This window comes from Dicentrarchus labrax, unplaced genomic scaffold (assembly GCF_905237075.1).
Source record: "Dicentrarchus labrax unplaced genomic scaffold, dlabrax2021, whole genome shotgun sequence".
Lineage (NCBI taxonomy): Eukaryota > Metazoa > Chordata > Actinopteri > Moronidae > Dicentrarchus > Dicentrarchus labrax.
The window spans coordinates 266790-279045 of NW_026136720.1; the positions used below are offsets into that span (position 1 = coordinate 266790).

General features: G+C 40.8%; 1 pseudogene; it reads right to left on the bottom strand.

Annotated features, from left to right (window-relative positions):
- Positions 1-12256, bottom strand: part of LOC127353840 (cadherin EGF LAG seven-pass G-type receptor 1-like) — a 147680-nt pseudogene that overhangs the window by 126184 nt on the left and 9240 nt on the right.

A 12256-nucleotide genomic window follows, 5' to 3' on the forward strand; every position in this document is an offset into this window, starting at 1 on the left:
ACAGTTAAAAATGTTTTATTCATCATTGATAAGCACATTAGTTGTGGAGTAGTAAATCCTGAATTCATCATTTATAAAGCATGTTTCTGCTGTAAATAGCCATTACTATGCGGTTTATAATCACAGTTATACACATTTCTGCATGCACTTGCACATTAGTGACTGTGTTAGCAGATGTTCTATAAAAACTCACAACAAATTCATATTCTAATGATGGCCTATAAACAGTTATTAATGTAGGAATTCATGAATTGAGGCAGTTACAAAGCACTTACTACTCGTTAATTAAGTATTTTGCACAAGCTCATCTAAAGTGAGCACTATCTATGTCTTATTAAGCATTTACAAATGAGATATAAAGGCTGGCAATGCCAGTATGTCTGCTAACACAGTCAGTAATCATTAATACATGTCTGAATAGTGGATGTGCAAGTGCATGCAGAAATGTACAGTACAATGAAGAGTAAAACATTTATAACTGTGATTATAAACCACATAGTAATGACAATTTACAGCAGAAAGCTTTATAAATGATGAATTCAGTATTTACTAATCCATAACTAATGTGCTTATCAATGATGAATAAAACATTTTTAACTGTGTTTATAAACTACATACTAATGTGTATTCATGCGTTATAAATGATGATTTCATTATTTATTCATGCTTAACTAATGCTTAATAGTGTGTACTCATTATAAAGTGTTACCAAACAGTGCAGTGCAGTACAGTGTAGTACAGGATTATACAGTATAATACAGTGCAGTGCAGTGTAGTACAGTGCAGTATAATACAGTACAGTGCAGTATTATACAGTATAATACAGTACAGTGCAGTGTAGTACAGTGTAGTATTATACAGTATGATACAATACAGTGCAGTTTAATACAGTGCAGTGCAGTGTAGTACAGTGTAGTATTATACAGTATAATACAGTACAGTGCAGTGTAGTACAGTACAGTATAATACAGTACAGTGCAGTGTACTACAGTGCAGTATTATACAGTATAATACAGTACAGTGCAGTGTAGTACAGTACAGTATAATACAGTGCAGTACAGTGTAGTACAGTGCAGTATTATACAGTATAATACAGAACAGTGCAGTGTAGTACAGTATTATACAGTATAATACAGTGCAGTGCAGTGCAGTACAGTGTAGTACAGTGCAGTATTATACAGTATAATACAGAACAGTGCAGTGTAGTACAATATTATACAGTATAATGCAGTGCAGTGCAGTGTAGTACCTGGGAGTGCAGGTGTCTGAAGCTCACTGAGGTGCAGTTCAAGAGGAGGGGGCGGAGCCAGCCTTGTTGCTCGTCACAGTGACGTATAGCCGTACCTGAGGATAGGGCTGAGTCAGAGAGATGACGGAGCTTCTGATTGGTCTGTTTGAACACTTTAGGAACAGGACAACACAGCAGAACACTTTATGTTACCTGTGGAGCCTCAGGGACATCTCACAGCTGCAGGTTGATTAAACTGAGTCCTTGGCCACCAGAGTCCAGATTCAAACACCCTCGGACAGACATCATACACCACTGCAACATATGGGGAGGGGCCTGGTGAGCAGGTCGGAAAGGAGGCAGGAAGAGAAAAAGATAATGCAGATTGATCAACATACCCTCACAGCCTCTGGATGTGAGCTCAGCATACGGGTTGTCACAGGTGTTGCACTGACGTCCAGTCACACCTGTCCTACAGAGACACTGACCGGTATGAGAGTCACAGACCCGAGACTCAGAGTCCAGCTGGAAACAGTTGCAGGGGAGGCAGGAGTCTCCGCCCTCCTCCCTGTAGTGTATAAGTACATACCTATACCTAACATATATATGCAGGTGTCTGAAGCTCACTGAGGTGCAGTTGAAGAGGTGGGGGCGGAGCCAGCCTTGTTGCTCGTCACAGTATATATATGTATATGTATATGTATATATGTATATTTCTGTGTTTAAGTACCTTACAGCTGCACTCTCCTGTAATTTTGTTACAGTCTCTGTTGAATCCTTTAGAAGTATCACAGTTACAAGGACCACAGACTGGACCCCCCCACCAGCCCCGAGGACACGGGGCTGGATCTGAAATCCACAGAAAACAATTAAAACAACTGATCAATACTGACATTGATCATATATCCAGGTCACACACCTGATGATCTCATATGGTCATATGTCTGTATGATCTGCCTACCTGTACTGTCTCCATAGTAACCATCTGACCTACCTGTGCTGACAGTAGTCTCCATAGTAACCGTCTCCACAGTGACAGCAGTAAACGCGGCGGGAGTTCGGCTGGTGGACACAGGTGGAGTTGTGCTGACAGGGGTTTAAGAGACAAACATCCACACAGTTCCTCCCAAAGAATCCTGGGGGAAAAAAAGGACTTACTTGACACAGATCAAGTACTTCATCAATCAATCAATATGTTCACCTATAAGCAGGCTGGTAATAATCACCTGGTTGGCAGGTGCAGGTGTGATGTTCCCAGTGGTCTTTGCAGTGACTGTGCGGCGGTCAGACACTATTGCTGCAGGAGTCGATGACGTCACATTCGTTCCCCACACCAACCATCCGAACCCCCCACAGGTTATTATTTGCCAGCTTCATGGACGTCTCGCCCATCCTCACACCCTGAGGATGTATTGACCAGTGATCAGATCTAATTCTAAGTTTATTCTTTTTAAATGTGAAACGAGTCGAGAATTCCAAAAAGCTCATTGGGTTCATGAAGTTCAACTTCCTGTACTTCAGTATTTACTGCGATGAAACAAGCAGAGAAGGAAGTAACGAAGTACAAATACTACACATTAGAACCTGTACTTTTACACTTTTATCTGAGTAAAGGATGTGTGTAATTTTGCCTCCTCTGGAAACAGGTAAGGGTCTCACCTGGATACAGCCTCTCCATCCGTTCACCACCAAGCCGTTCTTCTTCATCAGTCCTCCAACAAACAGACTTTTAAGTCTGTTTGTCTGTTTCTGTAAACTGTGATGACGTCATCGGGAATCCTTTAATTTATCTTTAATTCAACAGCAAACAGAACAATCTGTGTGGTCTTACACTGATTTTTTATCCACAGGGAACCTGTCTGGAGCCACTACTCATTTGAGTATTTTAGTGTAACAACAAACCATATAGAAAGGGTTTATAATGAGGAGCCAGAGTCTGTACAGTAGTGAATGGATTAGCCATAAGGGGGAGATAGAGAGGGACTGGGTTCACTGTTGGAGAGCTGTCATGTCATCCACCTTTATACATTTTGATGGTTGTAACTAATTGCTTTATTAATAGTTAATAAATAATTTAATAATGCTTTTTAGATTAGTTAAAAACCATTAATAAGAACTTTTGGTTATTAAGTTGCCATTTACTCTTCTCCAACAGGAGACTTTTTCTTTCCAGCTCTTTCATTCATAATAAATTATCTCCTGCAGGTTGTTTTTATTGAAACGGAGCAGTTAGGTGCACCTGGTGTCTCAGCGTGTCTTGTTTTTCCTGTAGAGAATTTATAGCAGATTGTAAATAAGTGACTTCTGTAACAGAGTTTTCAGACTTTGTACCTGAAACAAGCTGTAGTCCAAAGACACCTCAGCCATGTATTTAATGTCCTTTCCATCTTTGCTGCTCTTCAGCTCCATCAGGACATGATGCCACTCTCCGTCATCGACTCAAGTCTGATGAAAGTCCAGCAGAGCAACTCGCTTCACACCTGCAAACACCTGGAAACTCAGGTGACTGCTGCTGACCTGGACAAGGACAGGTAGACTGGTTATTAAGCCTCAAGAGAAGAAGCTATTCCCCTGAGCACACAGTGTCAAAGGTTTATTACATAATGTCCATTAAACTGTTGTTAACAGTGCCACCAGTGGCCATTAAGTGAACTGCAGCCAATGTTGTTAAATCAGTCAGTTGTTAAATCAACACGTTTGTCAGAATACACAAGTTAGTATCATGGATTACATAAGCTGGGGAAGCTAACTCAGATGATGCATAACTTTAGTGAGTAGACAAGCTAACATTAGCCAGCTGCAACAATACTGAATAATGTTATCTGGCACCGGCCACCCGGTATTGCCAGCCGACAAAGTAACTAACCCTAACCCTAATGAAAATCTGACCCTCATCCCTACATAGAAGCACAAATAAATCCACAGGCAGCAGATGAAGTCGCTATCCATTCACTCATTGCTGATAAAAAGTCATTCATACATGAAAATAATATGATTCACAATCGGACAAATGGAACCTTCCAAAGTTAACTAGTTAATTGTCTCCTCACCAGCAGATGAATCTCGGCTGATTCTCCAGCATCGGCCTTCAGCAGAGATCCAGCTCTGTGTCTCGTCCTAAACATCAGACCCAGGTACCATGGTACACTGATGGTCACGTCGGGCTCCACCCACCACACCGACGCCTCGCCGTTAAACTTCAGAGGGGATGGCATGACTGTGGAAACAGTGAGTGAGTTTTTTCAGTCAGACAGCAACTCAGTGAGTTTGAACACAATCACACCTGAACTCACCTTGTTCACAGTTCTTTCCTCCGAAGCCGAGCAGACACTGACAGCTGTAAGAACTCCACTTGTTCACACAAACTCCTCCATTCAGATACAACGTCTTGCTACAGAAATCCTGCTTCACCAAACAACCTGAGTCAGTAAAAGAGAAGAAACTGCCATCTTGTCCACCCAGAGCCCTACATGGTACTGCTCCTGGTGGATTTCTGACCGTTACCGCCTGCTCCTGCAAGCATTGTGACTGCTCCCTATAGAGATTTAATGTCTTCTCCTCCCTCAGGTAAAGTACGTTATTTTACTGTCAGTAACACCTCAGAAATGTATCCATATGCCAGACTTTATTTTGTTTGCTGACCTCTTATATTTTAAGATAGTTAGCGACTCATGGCCACTTAACAAGGATATTGTGCCAGATAGATTCAAGACATGCAGTCATACCTGCATTTGTGCCGTAGTTGGCAATGAATCAGCCCATGTCCACCTGCTGTCCTTCAATGTTCAGATCTTTAATGCAGCCCTCAAAGTCTCGACTCCCAACAGGAAAATCCTCTGGCAGATCGGGAACGCCACCGAGTAGCAGCGGTCCAGTCAGATCCAACGACCTGCAAGACACAAGGACAATGATACATCCTGATAAACTTACTGTGATGACCCCTCCCCCCTCTGGTTGGTCTGGGTCTTTTTCCCTTCTTCACAGGAGATAGAGTGGCAGAGGGTGTGGCCATTAGATGGGCTATACCTGGTGTGTCCTGATTGCTGGTCTTTATAAATGGATGATTTGTGATCATTCTCTCTCTCTCTCCTTCCAGTCAGCAGGTATTTGGTATTTGGAGACATACATTACCTTTTTCCACACACACTTCACCCATGTCCACACACACACTACACTACTGACCTCACTGACGTATCTATAGATATTATGATTTGTGACCGTGAATATTGTTTAATTAAACTTCTTTTTGTTTAAAACATTTAAACTATCTGTGTGTTCTCCTTCCTTTGTCATCATCCTAGAGCCGGTTCATGACACTCACACATAGATCGAACTATTTATATAAATATATATTAATATACATCTGTATATGTATTGTCTGAGTTATTTGTTGTTCTGATATTTTTGTCAAGAGGAATTTATTTTACTGCAAACTAAATCAACCTACAGGAACAAATAAAGTACCTTGACCGTTGACCTAGAAACTCTGCCGATGTAAAACACAACGAAGCAGCGTCTGAATGAGGTCACTGACATTTACACAACAATACACACACACACACACACACACACACATTCACTTCTTCAGTCCTGTCTGAGCTCTCTGAGCTGCACATGAATAGTTTCTGATCCGGCTGCCAAAACGAATCGCCACCCCCACATCACAATCGTCAATGGCAACCACTGCCACCTTCTCAGCAGGCGGCCCAAGAAGAACCCCAACACCCCTGACACTGGGCTGAGAGAGCGAGAGAGAGTGAGGAGTCAATAGTTCAATATGATTTTATCAGAATCCTTCTTGTTGATCTGAAGATTTCAGAGACAAATACTGAAACTGTACATAGACAACTTCCTGTTAGGAGACGGCAGGTGACAGTTTCTTCATTATAAGATTCGTATTACAGTAAAGATCATTCAATACATTCATGTAAACCAGTTGTCTTCTATTTTGGTTTAAAGGTTCCATATTTGAGATTGTGAATCCGGTTCTGCCTCTATAATAATCTGTGTGTGAGAGCAGTGAGTGAACTGGTTGTAGCGTAGCGTTGTTCGTCTGCTGCGTGTGGACTGATTTCTATGTGTTTCTATGTAGGGTCCCAAGTGCCTTCTCTCTATAAATGGAGACAGCTAACGTCTGCAAACGACCGACACCCACCACAACACAGAGTCCAACACAGAGTCCAAAGTCAACGCTAACATTACTGCTAAGCTTGTGGAACATATTGTCTGGTTGTGCTTTTAGCAGGATAACGTTAGCTTGATTGCTAACAAATTGCTAGATAGATAACGTTGCAAAATACTGTCAGCAAGCTTTATCCAGACTCCAAGGGCTGATATGGTTTCTGCCTTTTAACAGGCAGTTTTTCCTTGCCCTTGTCGCCAAGTGCTTATTCATGGTAGACCTGCTCTATTTGAAAAGTGTCCTGAGATAACTTCTGTTATGAATTAAGTACTGACCTTGTTGTAGCATGAGTACAGAGCTTGTTGTAGAGTAAGTACATAGCTTGTTGTAGTGTAAGTACTGACCTTGTTGTAGAGTAAGTATGGAGCTTGTTGTAGAGTAAGTACTGAGCTTGTTGTAGAGTAAGTACTGAGCTTTTTGTAGAGTAAGTACTGAGCTTTTTGTAGAGTAAGTACTGAGCTTGTTGTAGAGTAAGTACTGAGCTTGTTGTAGAGTAAGTACTGAGCTTTTTGTAGAGTAAGTACGGAGCTTGTTGTAGAGTAAGTACGGAGCTTGTTGTAGAGTAAGTACTGAGCTTGTTGTAGTGTAAGTACTGACCTTGTTGTAGAGTAAGTATGGAGCTTGTTGTAGAGTAAGTACTGAGCTTGTTGTAGAGTAAGTACTGAGCTTTTTGTAGAGTAAGTACGGAGATTGTTGTAGAGTAAGTACGGAGCTTGTTGTAGAGTAAGTACTGACCTTGTTGTAGCGTAAGTAGTGACCTTGTTGTATAAAATCCTGGATGAGCTGCAATTTTCTGATGTTAAACCGCAATTCTTGTTCTTCGCCCCAAAAACCTTAGAGACTCACTGTCTAAAGATATAGTTACTCTAGATGGTATTACCTTGGCCTCTAGCACCACTGTCAGGAATCTTGGAGTTATCTTTGATCAGGATTTGTCATTTAACTCCCACATGAAGCAGACCTCCAGGACTGCCTACTTTCATTTACGTAATATTACAAAAATTAGACACATCGTATCACAGACAGATGCAGAAAAACTAATCCATGCATTTGTTACTTCAAGGCTGGATTACTGCAACTCTTTATTATCAGGTTGCCCCAATAAGTCCATTAAAACGCTCCAATTAATTCAGAACGCTTCTCTGCACTGGCTTCCTGTAAAATGTAGAATAGAATTTAAAACTCTCCTCCTCACCTATAAAGCTCTTCATGGTCAGGCCCCTTCATATCTTAAAGAGCTCATAGTACCCTATTACCCCTCTAGAACACTACGTTCTCTGAATGCTGGGCTACTTGTGGTTCCTATAGTCTCTAAAAGTAGAACAGGAGCCAGAGCCTTCAGTTACCAAGCTCCTCTCCTGTGGAACCAGCTTCCAGTTGTGGTTCTGGAGGCAGACACCCTCTCCACATTCAAGAGTAGGCTTAAGACATTCCTCTTTGATAAAGCTTATAGTTAGGGCTGGATCAGGTGAGTCCTGAACCATCCCTTAGTTATGCTGCTATAGGCCTAGACTATCGGGGGATTTCCCATGGTGCACTGAGCTCCTCTCTTCCTCTCTCTTTCTGCACTCATTCATGTCCCATTAATGCATGTTACTAACTTCACTTCTTCCCCGGAGTTCTTGTGCTTTCTCGTCTCGCAGGTTCTTATTGATCCTGGTGGAGCCTCCTGCCATGGTCCTGCTAGATTGCCATTGCCAATACTGTTGTTGCTGTACACCTGTCTGTCTGTCTCTCTCTCTCTCTCTCTCTCTCTGTCTCTCTTTCTCTCTGTCTCTCTCTCACCCCAACAGGTCGAGACAGACGACCACCCACCTAAATCCGAAGGATCTGTCCTACGTTTCTGCCTCTTAACAGGCAGTTTTTCCTTGCCCTTGTCGCCAAGTGCATGCTCATGGTGGTACTGTTGGATCTCTGTAAATAATGTTATAAAGAGTTCGGTCTAGACCTGCTCTATTTGAAAAGTGTCCTGAGATAACTTCTGTTATGAATTGGCGCTATACAAATAAAATTGAATTGAATTGAATTGAATTGAATTGTAGTGTAAGTACTGAGCTTGTTGTAGAGTAAATATGGAGCTTGTTCTAGTGTAAGTACTGACCTTGTTGTAGCGTAAGTACTGAGCTTTTTGTAGAGTAAGTACGGAGCTTGTTGTGGAGTAAGTATGGAGCTTGTTATATAATTCACTACCAGACACACCCAACAGACTGTCAGCTCACTTGTTGTTTTGTTTTAAATATTGATTATATTGGCTTTAATAATTTTAATAAGGGTTAATAATTTTTTTTTCATCTGTTAGGTGAAAATAAATGCTTTACTTTTTATTGAGGTAATTTAGCCATTGTGTCCTTAATGTTCTCAGAGACTTAAATTAATTCAATTCAATTCAATTCAATTTTATTTGTATAGCGCCAATTCATAACAGAAGTTATCTCAGGACACTTTTCAAATAGAGCAGGTCTAGACCGAACTCTTTAACATTAATTACAGAGACCCAACAGTACCACCATGAGCAAGCACTTGGCGACAAGGGCAAGGAAAAACTGCCTGTTAAAAGGCAGAAACCTAGGACAGATCCTCCGGCTCTATGTGGGTGGTCGTCTGTCTCGACCAGTTGGGGTGAGAGAGAGAGAGAGAGAGAGAGAGAGAGAGAGAGAGAGCGACAGACAGACAGACAGGTGCACAGCAACAACAGTATTGGCAATGGCAGTCAAGCAGGACCATGGCAGGAGGCTCCACCAGGATCCATGAGAACCTGCGAGACGAGAAAGCACAAGAACTCCGGGGAAGAAGTGGAGTTAGTAACATGCATTAAAGAGACATGAATGAGTGCAGAAAGAGAGAGGAAGAGAGTAGCTCAGTGCACCATGGGAAATCCCCCGATAGTCTAGGCCTATAGCAGCATAACTAAGGGATGGTTCAGGACTCACCTGATCCAGCCCTAACTATAAGCTTTATCAAAGAGGAATGTCTTAAGCATGAATGTTGAATGTGGTGAGGGTGTCTGCCTCCCGAACCACAACTGGAAGCTGGTTCCACAGGAGAGGAGCTTGGTAACTGAAGGCTCTGGCTCCTGTTCTACTTTTAGAGACTATAGGAACCACAAGTAGCCCAGCATTCAGAGAACGTAGTGTTCTAGTGGGGTAATAGGGTACTATGAGCTCTTTAAGATATGAAGGGGCCTGACCATGAAGAGCTTTATAGGTGAGGAGGAGGATTTTAAATTCAATTCTACATTTTATAGGGAGCCAATGCAGAGTAGCTAGTACAGGAGAGATGTGATCTCTTTTTCTAGTTCTTGTCAGTACTCGTGCTGCAGCGTTCTGAATTAATTGGAGCGTTTTAATGGACTTATTGGGGCAACCTGATAATAAAGAGTTGCAGTAATCCAGCCTTGAAGTAACAAATGCATGGATTAGTTTTTCTGCATCTGTCTGTGATAGTATGTGTCTAATTTTTCTAATATTACGTAAATGAAAGAAGGCAGTCCTAGAGGTCTGCTTTATGTGGGAGTTAAATGACAAATCCTGATCAAAGATAACTCCAAGATTCCTGACAGTGGTGCTAGAGGCCAAGTTAATGCCATCTAGAGTGACTATATCTTTAGACAATGAGTCTCTAAGGTTTTTGGGGCCAAGAACAAGAATTTCGTTTTTTTCTGAGTTTAACATCAGAAAATTGCAGGTCATCCAGGATTTTATGTCCTTAAGACATGTTTGTAATTTAGATAATTGATTAATTTCATTGGGTTTGATTGATAGATATAACTGCGTATCATCTGCATAACAGTGAAAGTTAATGGAGTGATTCCTAATAATGTTGCCTAAAGGGAGCATATATAAAGTAAATAGTATTGGTCCAAGTACAGAACCTTGTGGAACTCCATGACTTACTTTAGTATTTATGGAGGATTCATCGTTAACATGTACAAACTGAGAACGATCTGATAAGTATGACTTAAACCAGGTTAGGGCAGTTCCTTTAATGCCAATTTGATGCTCAAGTCTCTGTAAAAGAATATCATGGTCAATGGTGTCAAATGCAGCACTAAGATCTAATAATACAAGTACAGAGACAAGTCCATTGTCAGAAGCAGTCAGAAGGTCATTATTAACTTTAACCAGAGCTGTCTCTGTGCTATGATGAACTCTAAATCCTGACTGAAAATCCTCAAATAAACTATTGTTATGTAGAAAGTCACACAACTCTTTGGCGACTACTTTCTCCAGAATCTTAGAGAGGAACGGGAGGTTAGAAATCGGTCTATAGTTGGCTAAAACCCCTGGGTCAAGAGTGGACTTTTTAAGAAGGGGTTTAATTACAGCTACTTTAAAGGACTGTGGTACATATCCTGATAATAAAGAAAGATTAATCATATCCAGTAAAGAAGTGCCAATTAAGGGAACAACTTCTTTAAGCAGCCTAGTTGGGATCGGGTCTAACAGACAGGTTGATGGCTTCGATGAAGAAATGATTGAAGTTAACTGATGAAGATCGATAGCAGAAAAACAGTCTAAATATACATCTAAGTTTACATTGACAGAAGTCCCTGAACTTGGAGAGCCACTGATAACTGTTGATGGCAGTTGGTGATTAATTTTTTCTCTAATAGTAATAATTTTATTATAGAAGAAGCTCATGAAGTCATTGCTACTTAAGTTTATGGGGATATGTGGCTCGATAGAGCTGTGACTCTCTGTCAGCCTGGCTACAGTGCTGAAGAGGAACCTAGGGTTGTTCTTATTTTCTTCTATTAGTGCTGAGTAATAGGCTCCTCTGGCATTACGGAGGGCCTTTCTATAAATCTTAAGATCATCTTGCCAATTTGAGCGATATTCTGATAATTTGGAAGAGCGCCATTTCCTTTCAGATTTCCTAGCTATTTGCTTTAACTGGCGGGTTTGGTGGTTATACCAAGGTGCTAGTCTCCTATGTTTTAATAATTTCCTTTTTATAGGAGCGATAGAGTCTAATGTTGATCGTAGTGAGCCTGTAGCACTATCGACAAGATTATCAATTTCAGAGGGACTAAAGTTGTTATAGGACTCTGTTAAATTCAGACATGGCATTGAATTAAACACTGAAGGAATCTCCTCCTTAAATTTAGCTACAGCACTGTCAGATAGACATCTGCTGTAGGAAGTTTTGCCTAATGGCTTATAATCTAATAGTATGAATTCAAAAGTTACTAAATAATGGTCAGATAGGAAAGGATTATGTGGGAAGACTATTAAATGTTCAATATCAATGCCATATGATAAAACAAGGTCAAGAGTGTGATTAAAACAATGAGTTGGTTTATTTACACTCTGACAGAAGCCAATTGAGTCTATTAATGATATAAATGCATTACTAAGGCTGTCATTGTCAACATCCACATGAATATTAAAATCACCTACAATAATTACTTTATCTGATTTAAGGACTAAGCTTGATAGAAACTCTGAAAATTCAGATATAAAATCAGAGTACGGTCCAGGAGCGCGGTACACTATAACAAATAGAACTGGCTGCAGTGTTTTCCAGTTTGGGTGAGAAAGACTAAGAACAAGGCTTTCAAATGAATTATAATTTAGTTTAGGTTTAGGGTCCATTAAAACGCTCGAATCATATATAGCTGCTACTCCACCTCCTCGGCCTGTGCCTCGAGGAATGTGAGTATTAATATGACCTGGGGGGGGTGGATTCATTTAGGCTAACATACTCCTCGTGGGACAACCAGGTCTCAGTAAGACAAAGTAAATCAATATCATAATCTGATATTAATTCATTCACTAAAACAGCTTTAGAGGACAGAGACCTGATATTTAACAGCCCACATTTCATTCTCTTATTTTGTGCTACTG